The sequence below is a fragment of the Panthera leo genome, chromosome D3 (genome assembly GCF_018350215.1).
Source record: "Panthera leo isolate Ple1 chromosome D3, P.leo_Ple1_pat1.1, whole genome shotgun sequence".
NCBI classification, from domain to species: domain Eukaryota; kingdom Metazoa; phylum Chordata; class Mammalia; order Carnivora; family Felidae; genus Panthera; species Panthera leo.
This window is the reverse complement of record NC_056690.1, coordinates 45,302,671-45,310,201: the sequence shown is the minus strand read 5'-3', so window position 1 is coordinate 45,310,201 and position 7,531 is coordinate 45,302,671.

Sequence of the window (7,531 nt, the reverse complement as noted above, 5' to 3'; positions counted from 1 at the left end):
GTTACATACTCATATAAGATGGAGATAATAATATCCGTGTTATATTGTTGTTAAAAGGATAGACTAGATCATTTACCCTTTTATTTCTGTTTCTATTTCAGACAGAAGGAGCAATATGTGAAGAGTAATGGGGACCAAAGAGACTGTGAGAAGCTTTAGAACTGAAAGTGTCATAATCCCTCTACATAATCCCTCTACAACAGAAAACAATTCTGTTTTTCTTCTTGTTTTACCCAGAATAAGGAGACAAAGAGAGACAAGGCCATGGCAAAAGCAGAGGTTGCAGAAGTAAGTAGGAATCACCATCCATGGGGTTTGGCTGGTTTGGAAAAAGAGTAAGACAGGACAGAGTTTACACATGCGGAGAAGAAAGATAGGCTGAAGTCCTGGTGGTCTTACTGAGGCAGAAGAATGTGTGGCGTGAGTAGCTACAGTGAGGGTGCTGGCAGGACACAGGAGGGGTACATTCCCTGTTCAAACGTGAGATTTCTTATGCGGAAAGTTCTGAGGAAGACAAGGAACAAGCACAGCCAAGAAGGCACATGGCTGACATGGAGTCCACCCAAAGGTCACTGGACAAAGAGGTCAAGAATGTGATTGGCCGAAGTGTGAGGTCAGTCTATGAGTTGGACTTGAAATTCTTCAAGAAGATGATGGGATTCACAGTGGAGAAGGTATATGCCAAAGTCCTCGCGAACCTCTTTCTGAATTTGTAACATGGATGAAAGGTATCACTATCTACTCAGTTATTCAAGCTGGGAACCTGGGCTTTATCTTCAAATCCTCTCGCTCCTTCACCTCTCCATCCAGCCAAGGAGCCCACTCACAGAGGCTATTTGTACAACAGCTGCAGACCTCTAGCAGAGGGAGAAGTCTTGCAGCGTGCTGGTTATAAGGTTGTTCCATGCAACCAGGCAGGCCTGGTGGAATCTTGGCCCTTCCTTTTCTAGCTGTATCAATGTGGGCAAGTGACCTACACACCATGCTTCAATTTTCCTTGTGTATAAGAGAAGATAATAATAGAATCTGCCTCAGAATTACAGTGAATTATGAGGCCATACACACATAACGCAGTGTCTAGTACACAGTAAGTGCCCAGTAAATGCTACTTGTTGGTGTGGTAGTGTTAGTGGAGCTTTAGTATGTTATAGCAAATATGGAAAAGCCCAGAATTCTTATTTTTTTTTAATAGAAGAGAAAGAATGCCTATGTTGGGTAAAAATGGAAATGTATTGGGAATGCAGTAAAGGATACAATATAGAGAATGGTGGGGATTGAAGACTGAATAGACAGAGGGAACCTTAGAGAATTCACTGAAGGTAGAGACTGATGTTGGTCGACACAAGGAAACAGAAAGTGGCCAGCAGTGACAGCAGGATTGAATTCTTGTACCTTCTAGAGAAGGGTTTAGGAACAGAGAGGCCTAGCAGACCACCACTACTATCCAGCTTGAGCAAGCAGAGTAGCCAGAGGGAGGTGGCACCAAGATGGTTTTCCAGGCAGCCTCCAAGACCAGCTAAATTTGAGGAATCCTCGAAAACCTGGAACAGTAAGCATTAATGTCGGCACCCAGGAAGCACTGTGGTTGCCTGTGAGATGTATGAGCCCTGCAGACTGAGGTCCCGGGAAGCACTGCAAGCACTCTGTTGCTGTTTGATGTCCCAAATTTCAGCTCTATATCATAGATTTCCCTCATACTAACATTTCTGAAACTGGAATGTGTCTTGTTGTGATTGTTTTCCCCCAAAGGCTGTGTATTAAATCCCTAGAGCCACCACCAATGGCATCGTAGAGTCACGCAAACACAAAGTATGTCATAATAGTGTGAGTTAAGCGAAATGTGTTAAACTTCTTCGATAACTCTCTAGTATTTGATCTTTAAGTCACATACTCTGAGGGATGCTGGGAAAAACAAATATTCTGACCAACCATACCCAATGCTGTTAATTACCTAAGGAATTCATGTTCAAATCAATTGGTTGGGGGATTATGCTCGGTCAGGAAATTGACTCAATGGAGGTGATAATAGCTGAGAACCCCCACTGCCTGGCCAGCTAGAGTGGATGCCTTCCTACTCCCAGCCCAGGGCTGCCTTTCCAGTAAGTCCTTCTAGATATCTGCAAGTTTAATGCACAAAAGCTTTCCCCATTCATCCTGAAGCCTTGACAAATGTGCCTTTCTTACTGGGGCTTCCAAAAGAAAAGGTTAAATGAAATCTGAATGGAATACAAATAGTTCTTCCTTTCAGAGATTTTATTCTCTGAGAGCTCATGCCAGAAAACAAACTTCCTTCATGATCACCAGGGAGCCCCCATTGGTGTTTGGTGTTCTAATGGCCGGAGACATCCCCCAGGTTCCCCCTATCAATTCATATGATGGTATATATATTTAATCAGTTTCCACTGTGTTCCTGGAAAGACATTTAGCTGGCTGCCAACAGACTCCTCCTCCTGCTCCTGTACATCCATGAAGTCAGTTGGCTGAGCCCTTGATTCAGCTACAGGGGCTCAGTAATCCTCTTCCTGAATTCTCTCCCAGGCAAGCCAAGCTTCCCATCATGCATGAGCTCATTGTTCTGCCTCTCAAAACTCACCTACATGAAAACATCCTTCTCATGTATAGGCCAACTCAGCCAAATAGATATACATTTTTTTATTCACAGAGGCTAGCATCATTCAAGAAAAAGACGACCCTGGGTAGAAATGAAATAAAACACAATGAATCATGGCTGGCTCTGTAAATGGCATTGTGGTGCAGCAGAGAGAAGCAGCCTTACAGAGAAGGAAAATCAATATTCATTAATGATTTTGAGTGTACTATTGGCCTCGGGTTAATTATTTATTCGCATGAAGGTTTAAATTTATCTCACGGATATGCCATATTATTTGAAAGGGTTTTAGTGCCTTTGACCTATGCTCAACGAATCTTCTTGACCCATATTTCATTTCACATGCAAAAGCAGTAGGCCGTATATTGGTCATTTTTCTCTAATTTATTCATTAATCCCATCAACTAATAATTAAAGAGGTTTACTATGTACTACATGCTATTCAAGGTTCTAGGAATAAAACTATGAACAAAATAGTCTCTACTTTTGTGGAACTTAACATTCTAACAATGGGAGCGACAGCTAATAAAAATGAATGTGAACCCTTGACATGATGTAATGAAATGCCACCTTCCCTCTGGGCCATATCTCCCAGAAACCCACAGCCCCAATCTAATCATGAGAAAAACACCAGACAAATTCCACTAGAGGGGCATCCTACAGATACTTGACCAGTTCTCCTCAAAACTGTCAAGGTCATCAAAAATGGAGTCTGAGAAACTGTTACAGCCAAGAGAAGCCTAAGGACACATGATAGCTAAATGTAATGTGAAATCCTGGACGGGGTCCTAGAAGATAAAGGACATGAGGCAAAATCTAAGGAGATTTGCCTCTTTTTTTTTAAAGTAATCTCTACACCCAACATTGGGCTCGAAATCATAACCCCAAGATCAAGAGTCACATGCACTATCAACCAAGACAGCCAGCCACCCCAAAAACTAAAGAAATTTATATCAACTATGGACTTCATATTACCAAAAAATGAGGAAAATTAAAAGGAGGAATGTCGAAGAGCAGTAGGGTCAGGGAGGCTTCTCTGAGGAGGGAACAGTCCAAGTATGACCCGAACAATGAGAAGGCACCCATCCACAAAGTGGGAAAGTTCATCTGAGGAATGGGAGCAAGTGAAAAAAAGGTCCTGAAGTAGGAATCAGCAAGAGGGCTTGCATGGCCAGAACCTAGCAAGCAAATGGAGCAAGATGACATTGGAGAGGTAGACAGACCATGAATGATCTTCTAGGTCAAGCTAAGGATCTGAAACTTGCTCAGAGTTATTGGGAGAGTTTTAAGCAGGGAAATGGCATGATCTGATTTATCTTTGAAAAACATCCCTCCAGCTGCTGTGCTAAGAATAGAGCATATTAGTGCCAGGCAGGGGCTGGGCAGAGAAGGAAATGGGGAGTGACTGTTAATGAGGCATGGGATTTTTTTTGGGGGGGGGGTGATATTAATGTTCTACTATTAGATAGTTGTGATTGGTTGCACTACACTGGTACTATACTAAAACCCACTGAATTGTATACCTTAAAATTGTTAAAATGGTAAGTTTTTATGTTATGGGAATTTTATCTCAATCTTGAAAATAATAGATTATAGGAATGGGGACAAGCATGGAAGCAGGTGGCTTGGCTATGAGGCTATTGCTGTAGTACAGGAGAGGGATGACGGTGTCCTGGACTAGAATGACAGCAGTGGAGCTGAGGAGAAGTGTCTGGATTCTAACATGTTTTGGAAGATTGCCATGAGGATTACTTAAAATTTTTTTCTTTATTTTAGAGACAGAGAGAGCACGCATATGCATAAGGCAGAGTGGAAGAGGGAGTAAGAGAGAGAATCCCAAGCAGGCTCCACATTCCGTGCGGAGCCCCATGTGGAGCTCGATTCCATGACCCTGGGATTACGACCTGAACTGAAACCAAGAGCCAGATGCTCAACTGACTGAGCCACCCAGGCTCCCTACTGGTAGGATTACAGTTGATGTGCACAGAAGGGGGTATTGCAAGAAATCAAGAGCAATGTTAAGACCCTAAGAGAGACACTTTTGACTTCCAGTTTATTTTAAGACATTTTAATGTGGATTTCATATGCCATGTGTTAGTACACTATAACATACAAATGATAGAAAACACTAACTCAGTCTGGGTTAAATACAAGGAAATGCATTACCTAAGGATAAGACCAACGGCAGTTAAGGGCTTCACGTTGGTTGGTTGGTTCAGTGGTTGAGCATGTCATCAAGGTCCCAGGTTCTTAACATCCTTCCATTATGCCACCTTCAGGCTGTCAACTTTGCCCTCACCTGGCCTATCTTCATGGTTTTAAGATGGCAACAGTAGTTCCAGGTGTCACATACAAGCAAGAGCAAGACAATGACAAGGGGAAGAAATGGCATCCCTTTCTGTGTATTTTTCTTAGAAGTAAAGAACGTAGAAAATCCCAATGACTTCTTAGCATGTTACACGTCTTTCTAATTTTATTTTATTTTTGCCTCATGGAAAACAGTTATGTGTTTATCCAAATGGAAACGAGCTACAGAAAAAAAGAGAGTAATTTGGGGGTGGAGGTAGAGGAAGAAAAAGATTAGAAATTTAAAAGAAGTGGCTTCGATCTGTGTGGTGTTTGCTGTGGTATTGCTCACACATATCTTCCCATGAGCAATAGTTGTCTGGGGCTAATGGTTAATGAAGAGACTCGAGTTTTTCCTCTCACATCATCTGAGATTCAGCATGGGAAATGGAGCTATCATGGTTACCTTTAACTACCCAGGATCCATCCTCTATAGCTGGGGATAAGGTTCAATTTCCCCTGGGGTAAATGGCAGTGGGAAGATGCCCAGTGGCTCCATTAACAAGGATGTAAGGATTGGAGAGTGAATGTTGGGTAGACAAATAATAGTGTCTGAACCATGGTGGGTAAAAGGAAAAATTAGGGGGTTCAAAAATGTATTCATTACAAATAGGGAGAAGTACAGAGAACACAAAGTATATTATTGTATCACCAGAACTATGTCTGATGAACTTCTCTATCCCTATGTATTTCTTAGAACTAGAGAAAATAGGGGCGCCTGGGTGGCTCAGTTGGTTAAGCGGCCGACTTCGGCTCAGGTCATGATCTCGCGGTCTGTGAGTTCGAGCCCCATGTCGGGCTCTGTGCTGACAGCTCAGAGCCTGGAGCCTGTTTCAGATTCTGTGTCTCCCTCTCTCTGACCCTCCCCCGTTCATGCTCTGTCTCTCTCTCTCTCAAAAATAAATAAACATTAAAAAGAAATTTTAAAAAAAAGAACTAAAGAAAATATATTTTGAATAGCCCTGAACATTCAACAAGAACTTGAAGGTCCTGGAAAGACTTAATAGGACAAGGGCAAAACAGGAAATCAAAGAATGATTTAATAATCAAGGTTTAATAATCTTTATTAATCAAGTAATGGTTTAGTAATAATGGCTATAATCATTGAATATTCCCTATTGTGCAACACTTTTCTATATGCTTAACATACATCATACCACTTAATTCCCAAGACACCTTATTACTACATCTTCACTTTCAGGTGAGGAAATGGAGGTTTTGAAAGTTTAAGGCAACTTATCTCAGACAGTAGAACCAGGATTTGAACCCAGACAGTCTGGCTCCAAAGCCTGCATGCCTAATCTCTGAGCTTCCTACACATCAAGTGTCAATCTAGACTTGAACGTTTAAACTTTAGAGCAATATTTCTAAGCCAACGCCCACTTCTGGAAAAAACAAAATGTCTTGCTATCCTCAAAGAGACTGATTTTGATTACTCATCTTCCTGTATAAAATCAATAGGCATCTTCTTTCCTTTTTCATACATGAAATTGACTTGCATTTTCAAACTTTCCTCCTTCCCTGAATTTTTGATATGCTTTCTGGGGGCTGGGAGGAATCCTCTTCTGGGGTGTGAATCACTCTGCTAGAACATTTGGAGAGAGATCTATGAATTGAGATTCCGAAGGAATTCTGGTCCTGTTGGAATTCTGGTCCCAGTGACCTACACGGACTGTCTACATACTTACTCAAGTGAGCTAGATCATTGCTCAACCTTCCACTTTAGCTGAATGGTTTGGTCTCAAGGTCAAAGACTTCCTAGAGCTGACTTTTGATGGTGTAAGAAAAGACAAGCTACTAATTCTCTCAATTGTTAAGTGGAGAAAACACGATATTTAACATCTCCAAAGGATAAATGGGGCTAATTACGGGTCAACTACTATTTGGAAAAAAAGAAGAGTTTTCGTTTCTCAGAAGATCCCCCTCAAGAGGGGAGAAAAGATACATTCCTATTTCCTCCAAAAAGACAGGTGGTACTGAATGAGCATGTTTGCTTGCTCCTTCTCTCGCTTTTTGCATAATTATTTCTTCGGGGAAAGGATTGTACTGCTAACAGTCAGCACCTGTATGAAATTAGACCATAAGCACAATAGATAAGCACAATGTGAGATTGGCTGGTTTCCCACCCTGAGTAGTGGACGTTTCACATGCACCCACAGGACTAACTCCTGCCTGGAAAGCAGCGATTTTATCTGTGTCTTAGGGAAAGATCATTCAGAATCGCCATCCAGGCTGCAAATGCTAAATGGGGCAATGGATACTAACATCATGGCTGCCCCTGAGCCTGCACAGATGGACACTTTGCACAGCACCCTCTCGGCACAGGTGGGTCATGTCATTGCAGTCACATGTCAGAGCCACAGTGTCATCATTTCTCCCCATAGGTGTGTGGGTGACTGACAGCTGTGTAGGGCATTTTGAGCAGAGCCTATGTGGTAGTAATTTGACCGATTTTTTAAAAGTATGCCAATAATGGATAACAAGTTCTTGCTTCTGACAGTACTGTACTATGCGTGATGTTATTGTGTCATGTGCCCCTATTAATATTGCTTGGAACACTGCTTGACACGTGTGCAC